This window comes from Gavialis gangeticus, unplaced genomic scaffold, assembly GCF_001723915.1.
Source record: "Gavialis gangeticus isolate Ggan-Ray unplaced genomic scaffold, GavGan_comp1, whole genome shotgun sequence".
Taxonomy (NCBI): Eukaryota; Metazoa; Chordata; order Crocodylia; family Gavialidae; genus Gavialis; species Gavialis gangeticus.
This window is the reverse complement of record NW_017729034.1, coordinates 26017095-26025070: the sequence shown is the minus strand read 5'-3', so window position 1 is coordinate 26025070 and position 7976 is coordinate 26017095. Positions and strand designations below refer to the sequence as shown.

The 7976-nt window shown below is 43.7% G+C and overlaps 1 protein-coding gene across 3 annotated transcripts in view; it reads right to left on the bottom strand.

Moving 5' to 3' along the window:
* The window catches only part of MOCS1 (molybdenum cofactor synthesis 1), a 75349-nt gene extending 67379 nt beyond the window's left edge, over nt 1-7970 (bottom strand). For all 3 annotated transcript variants that reach the window (XM_019527252.1, XM_019527251.1, XM_019527253.1), the window contains exon 1: nt 7938-7970. The gene's annotated coding sequence lies outside the window, so the exon portion shown is untranslated. The remainder of the gene's footprint in view (nt 1-7937) is intronic.
* Nucleotides 7971-7976: the final 6 nt, after the last annotated feature.

The window sequence follows — 7976 nt, the reverse complement described above, 5'->3', positions numbered from 1 at the left end:
CCTTTAACCTTTCATAATAATCTTCGAAAAACAGCTGTGAAGATCAAGAGTTGGGTGAACATAGCGCAAAAACTTGCCGGAACGAGCTGGGGTGTCACTGTGGGAGTACTCTGCACCTCTGTTATGGCACTGGTCTTCTCAACGGGCAAGTACTGTGTACCTGTCTGGGTTGCTAGCGCTCATACCAAATGCATGAATGTTCAGTTAAACTCCACAATGCGTTCTACCACCCAAACCCTGAAATCTACACCAATACAATGATTACCAGTGCTGGCCAACATTGTTTCTCCAGACATTCACAGTGATGAAGCGACATACAGAGAGGATGTCCACATGAATGACAACCCAGACCTCCCCACCCAGAGAGGTTTAAAGAACCTCCTAGCTCAGTGGTTCCCAACCCTGGGTCGTGACCCAAATAAGGATCATGGGGGCAATGCTGGTAGTGACACATAGACAAGATGAGCTGCGCCATGTGCCGGATGCTCCCTCAAACCTGCTGCTGCACTCCGCTCTCAGCAGCAGGGGGCAGAAAAAAAAAGCTTGGGAACCACTATCCTGGCTCAATGCTTGGTCTCCTAGAAACCTTTGCAGACACATGTACAAGCCCTTGTAGGACACGACAGTGCAGGCAGCTTGGAGGAAAGTGTCGAATGAAACCACCATTTGGAATACATCTAATTTCTGACCCAATGATAAAGCCTCCTGGGTTTTGACCTTCCACGAAAAACATGGACGGTTCTAAATCAGGTCCGAACTGGGCATAGCCACTGCAGTCACTTGATGCACAGATGGTGAATTAGGTGTTCTTCAGAATGCAACTGTGGCAACCCCCATCAAACTATGGACCACATAACAACACTCTGCCCTCTACACAAATTCGATGGTGACATTGCAAAGGTACATTCCCTTTCCTCAAGAGCATTAGACTGGTTAACTAACCTTAAACTGGACTTATAATTGCTGCTCCAAGTCAGCCATACGAAAGAAGGAGATTAAACACTCCAAAACCAGGACCCCCTCAAATCACTTCTTACTGCTAAAAAAAAAAAAAATCTCACTCAGGGTTTCTATTAACTATCTAAAAACCAAAGATATTGGCAAAGAGAACATACAAAACTTGGATCAGAAACTCGTGTTTTGCAATTCTTTTTTTCTTTTTTCTTTTTGATGAATAGGATTTTAATAAAAAGAAGCATGTACTGCAAATTTTACTGGACAAGAAAACCAATTGACCTTGTTCTTCAGGTAGAACTGGTTGAATTAATGGCAACCTCTACTTGAAAGGAACATTTAGTTTTACACAAATCTATTAACACCTATGAGTTGTAATACAATATGAGAGCTCCACACCCATTCTCCACCTCTCATCCTATAATTTGCTAATCATCTAAGCCTTTGGCTAAACCAGTTACAGAGAGAGAATTTGCAACAACTACAGGCAGACCAATAGGTAAGATTTTTTTTTTTTAACAGTACTGATTCCTATTTGAAGCCTCTGGGCTTATCTTGTGAATCACATGTAAGCGTTTCCACACTTCACCCTGCTAAGGAGGTTGCAGCATCCTGTTTGAGAATCTCTGTTCTGTAGCATCTTATCCTACGCTCTTAAAATTTGAGTTGTCTCCAATAGCACTAAGCAAGGTGAATAGCACAAGAAGAACTGTTCTGTAATTTTTCCATAATCAAGAACTGAGCGAAAGCTTAGAGCTGGCATTTTCCGAGGCCTGCCTCAAGGCTAATAAAGTTGAGAACCACAGGCCTAGCATTTGCAGTACTCACACAGGAAGCATGGTGACCTGTGTTGATCCATTTGAAATCTCTGAGTTTATCTTATGAATCACAAATAGGTGTTTGCACACCTACCAATGCTAATATTGTGCAGCACCTTTAGAAGGTGCTTGTGGCACCCTGGTTGAGAAACACTGCATTAGGCTATTGGATAAAAGGCAGGCATGACCATTACCTCTTCTATTTGCCACCAGTTCTTTCAAAGGATACCTGTAGGCACCTGCCCTGAAAGGTAGGCTCTGGGTTGCAAGTAGACGGATATACTCCCTGCTCCCCAGATCTTCCCAGAGACCACGTTTGACACCCCTGCTCTAGAGAAGTGGAATTTTAAAGGCAACTGCATGCGTAGCATTTCCTACTGGCTAGTTTGCAGCAACATGCTGCTCAGCATACCGGTTTTCTGAACCTCCTCACTCTCTCCATAAAATATATATGGGATCCAAGAGTCTAACTCCAAGCTTTGGATTTCATTCTGGTAACCAGGCACATTCAGAGTTGTGGCATCCAGTCTCCCTTTAGACCTGACTCCATCTAACAACTGCAATTGTAAAAAATCTCCTCACCATGAAGGATTCAAAAGCCACGAGTCAGATAAACAAAACAGTATGTTTTCTAGGTCAATTTTCAGCAGCTTAAGTTGCGTGCTTCTTCTGTCCTGATTTTTGAACTCTTTCTGCCACCATTTGCCTGTCTACGCAAGAATAAACACTTGCAGCAATGCTCCTATATTTATTAAGTTGATTTTGGCCCTTGCTGCAGGTGCTCTCACCCTGCATGCACCCATCACCCTGTGCAGCAATCTGCTCTGACCATAAAGCACTTGCCTCTTCAGAAGTACAATCTGAAACAAAGGAGTTTTGGTTGGGAAACAGATTTGGGTAAACCATGGAGCTCATGTTTTCTTTATAACTGCTACCCCAGCCTATTCGTTAACTTGTTACCATACTCCTCAAGAGAGATGGAATGATATTGAAGACAGGGTGAAGGAGAAGGTCTGGGGAGAAGAACTAGCAATGGGAAAAACAGCCTTCCACTTTTAGATTGCCAAGTTAAATCCAGTCTAGGCTAGTTATTAGTATCAAGTTATTAGGAACTGACAGCTATTCAGGAACATGTAACATGAGTTTAGTTGCTCTCAATCACTATCAGTAAAGGCACCCATATTACCAAACACTCCACCCTAACTGACTGACTAGCATTCTTGGCAAGAACAACAGAAAAAACAAGGATTAAAGCATTAAAGTAATTCACAACTGATAATCTCACCTAAAAGCAATCCTGTAAGTGATTTTCAAACTTCATTCTACCATAAGTCGTCATGGGACCTGCAGAGAGATTGAGGATAATGGCAGAGCTAGCCAAGAGGAGGTACACCATCACTGTCAGGTTGGATTGCCTGGCTCCCACTCAGCTCACAAGATAGGGGTCAGGGTGCCACGACAGAAGAAGTGATATGAAAGGCTCCCACAACTTAGGAGGTTTGAAAACCACTGCTCTAAGTCACAGCAGAAACAGGATAGCAGGACAGTGCTGGAAGAGCTTGCATTTCCACTGGCTGTGCTCTCTACCTGGTCTGCAAACAGAGAACTTCACTCTCCAGAGCTGTCAGTCCTACAGTTAATATTAGCACAAAAAAAAATCAGGTTGGAAGATCAGGCTGAAATTTATTTATTTATTTTTTAATAAAAAGACAGTTCTTCCTGACATGTTCCGACAAGTTGTCAATGCCTTCACGCCTATCAGCCTGGCTGTGAGTTTTAAAACAACTTTTCTCCTAGTACAGCAAAATCAGATTTCACTACAAGAAATATTAACAGCCATTTGGGATACTATGTAGTAGGGCAGATAGGACTGGTCAGCAGAATGGACTCTCAAGGGAAAAAGTACCCAAGGGACCCCACAGGCTGGGATTCCACTGCATGTTAGATAAAACGTTAGTGGAAATGAAGAAGCTGTCAGACTGAATGATCCAACCTGTCTTTTTCTGACTCATAACTAATTTAATATGATACAGTCTTAATAGCCAAAAGACAAACGGAAAATATAACAAAGGCAGAGAAAGCAGCAGGACAAGAACAGACGCTGGAGGTTATAAGAAGCCAGAGTCCAGCCCTTTTTGGTTTCTGACAATAAATGGGAATATTAAGGGAAAGGTTAAGCATGGCACAGTTGGTATAATTCACCTGCACTCCATCTGCAGTGGCATCTGTATCAAGAAAATAGTGCCTAGAGCACTTGTTCCTATTAGCTGATGCAGCAATTCCAGAGGCAGCCTGGGAATAAAGTGAAGGTGCAGGCTGAAAGTGTGCTAAATGGCTGGAGTACCAGGATAACATCCAAACTGAGCAGCATGGATAATAACAAGGATTGAGAAACAACCCCTCATATTAAAATATTTGGTGCACATTTCCCTGGACTCTAGATCTGCTGCATGCTTGTGCAGCTTCATCCATCCTTCTACGGGACTAAATGGATGAGCAGATCTGGGCACAGGGATTCTTCCCAGTCACCTGGGGAATGAAACTCCATGGGCAGAACAGCTTCTGGTATTATTGGTCAGAGAGCTGCTCAGAATCAAAAACCTAGAACCCTACTCACTATGTCTGAGTCTTCTCTGTCCTTTACACAGAATTTTTAGGGTGAAGTTTATATTAAGAATTGCCTTTCTTCTCTAAGGATGAAGGAGCCTCATGTCCTGCAAAACTACGAGAGGTGAAATTACATCACCCAGAATTGAACATTATTCCTTAAATATGCAGCTTCAGGTAAGACCAAGAAACAACACACACCGGTTTGGGGGGGAGCAGGAGGCAGAAAACCCCCCAGCTGAAAGTAAAACTTGAGACTTGTCCAGACTGAACTAAAAATCCCACAGAAGCGACTTATATCAAATCTGCCTAGACTGGCCAGTTTTATTTCTCCTAAGAGAGCCAGGGTCCAAACAGTACTCTGTTTTACAGATCAGTGAGATACTACATTGGCAGGTGCTTCTCCCAGAGGGGGCAGCAAAAAGTGACTCATTCAACAACCGTGGAGGACCCTTCAGCAGAACCCCAAAATGTTACACCTCCAAACAACATGCTGCCAGCTCTGAAAATGCTAGGTAGGGGGGCAAAGCCTATGACAGTTACAAGTCACTCTTACATCCTCTCCTTCATGCTTTGCTTTGCCCAACTGGGGAGGCCTTTGGCATCACATAGATAGGCCTGGAGGTCCTTCCCATCTTCTGCTTTGCCTCCTCTGCTAAGGCTTCTGCCTTCTGAGGGGAAGGCAGCCTTTTGGTTGTCCTCTGCAGTTCCTGTGCCAGGAAATCCTTCCTCAACTGGGCACAGGTCATTTCTAATGGTGTAACTGGACTGGAGAAAGAAATTTACTCTGTCTCCAGAATCCTAGTGATCCTCCTTCCCAGTTTAAATTGCTAGCTTGAATGGCTGTGATGGGAAAGCTCAGAAATACACACACACACACACGCACACACACTCTGAAGTGGACTGAGTCTACAGACAGCCTGGAATACTAGCTCTGAAAGGTGTGGGTTTTCTTATTCCTCTCCCTGCCAGTCAATCAGCCAGTGGCAACCATTCAAATTTGGGTATTTAACTATATTTCATACCTTACAAAAGATGCAAGGGAACAGTGCAGATCCACACAATTTAGGATGCATGGCATCTCATGCTGATTTGCCAGTGGGTAGCATTTGCAAGTCTCTCCTCATTCCCACCACAATAAAAGAGGAGCCCAGCTCACAAGCCACAACAGTCAGATTGTCTGACTACAGTGGAAGCCAAACAGTCAGTATATGCTGGTAAGGGCCAACTTCTTTGGCAGGATGCCCCAAATTAAGCCCATGCCTTCCCTGAGTGCCACTCCAATCCCCCTCTCCTGCCTGACCTGCTGCTCTTCTTTTTGTTCCCTGCCCCTTCCACAATCTGCCACATGCCCCACACAGAGGCTGCTTGTGCCACTTGTGGCACACATGCTGCAGGTTGACCATTTCTGGCATACACAACCATATGTTGATTGTCTGCAAGATATATGACGGACAACATGACTCCAGTGTCTCATGCAAGTGCAAACTGGAAGGGTACCATTTCTCCCCACCTTCAATTTGACCCCCTGCAGGGAGAAAGAAGTTGTTTTACATACAGGTGGCATCGACTTGCTGCTTAAGTCACATGGGGATTCAGTCACTCACCACTTGGCACAGGTCCCACCACAAAACCAACATATAAAATCCACAGATATCCCAACCATGTCCCTTTTATTTTCTTAAAGTATCAGTTGGCTTCAAAGCTTAATATTGGATTTTAAAAAAGATAAGCAATCTGGAATAATTTATTAAAGACTGCTCAGACTCCAGCAGTCTTTAGATTCTGAACAACTTTGGACTTTAACATCATATAAATTCAGAAAATCTACTACACAAATCATTAAAATTAAATCACTTAATATCTTTCAATTATCAGGGTGATTTTAATGACAATAAACTAGTAAGTTTTATTTCCTATAAAATAAATACATTAGAGCCAACAGCGAGTTAACTGACTTCTAGTGACTCTCCAAAACCAATGTAAGAATTCAGTTCCAGCCTATTTTCTGCTTATTGAGGACCCACCATGTGATGGGATGAAGTCAATAAATCATGTGTCAGCTGTGATTATTCTGCTTGTCAAGTCCTATTTTTGCAAGTACCAGACAGTTTGGGCCCAGTGCATTTCTACTGCGCCTTTCTGCCCCCTTCCCTCCTGCTCCCATTTTTGTCTGGAATGGGTGGAATTCATCTGAGGCATCTTACAGTTAAGCAAACAACCCAGAAAAAAACTCTACCTCCATTTCAAGCCAGCTGTGAAAAGCAAACAATAATATCTTGTTGAGAAGTCGACATGACCTGGTGGGTCATATTCAACTTACAGAACTATGGCCACTTTGGGCATTTACAGATCATGTGCTTTCAACTGGCTACCCAGGATGAAAAAAACCTTTGCTTAAAGAATAATTCACCATGAGGTATAGCTAAACTTCACCGTTATGCTCAACACAATCGAGTCTTTAACAAGGGGACAAAAAGTACTATTGACGGACACTGCTACCAAATTGGATGTTTTGGAACACACCAGACTCCTTAGTGTCTATTAATTATAACATACACACAGAAATACACACCTCTATACATGTATACTTATGTCAGATAAGATTTTTAATTCTATGTTTATAGTCTGCTTTTCTCTATACAAGGTATTTAATTCCCTGCTCCTATATTGCCACGTGACTATACAGCTTCACTTTTATTTTCAGTCCATTTTAGTACCTATAAAGCTACTGTAACATAATTGTGATCAATCCAAAGGACCTCTTTTTTTAAAATACAAACCAGGAAAGCAAGCCAACCCCACTTAGCAAAACCAAAATTATGTGGGAAAAAATGTTAGGAAAGTCAGGCTACATGGAGGTGCTTAATGTGTACAAATATATCTTTAAGATCACTCCAAAAACTATTTGAAGTTGCCCTTTGCACAAGGACCTGACCTTTGACTATGCGTACATGCCAGAGGTTATCTATGACAACTTAGTGTGGGTGGAGGCTTTTTTTATTTTAAGTAGTGGGATTATCTAAAAAAACAAGTGTTTTGATACCAACAAGGAGCGGGAGAGCTGCTGTGAACCGCTGTCTCAAGGCTTTTCCATCCACTGGCAATGCTACCTGTCAGGCTAGAAGGGGCCGATTCTGCCAGCAAACAAACCAGCTGCCAGCTAGGGCATTTCTGCAAGGTGCTAGGGGAAAAAAACAGAAGTCATGGGGCAGCAGCGGGCAAAAAGCAGTTGCTTTCGGGGCATGGCAGGTGATGGGCACAAACACACAGGCCACCCCTTTGTGCCTTTCTTTCTCCCAACAAACTCCCTTCTCCTCCAGCCCCTCTGCCAGCTCCAGAAGCAACCAGGACAGCGTGGCAAGTGTTCTCAAGCACAACCCCCCATCCGCCAAGGCAGCCTCCATATAACCCCCCTGGCCCCTGCCTTGGGAACGATCACTGCGGAGCTCCACAGGGATGTGTCTTGTCCCCCCCCGCACTTATGCACGCATGCCTATACCCGCTACCTGCCTACATGCGTGCCTGCTCTCCCCCTTCCAGCTGCACCTCGCTCACCTGAGCCGGGGCACAGGGAGTCTCCAGCGGCTGCTGCTG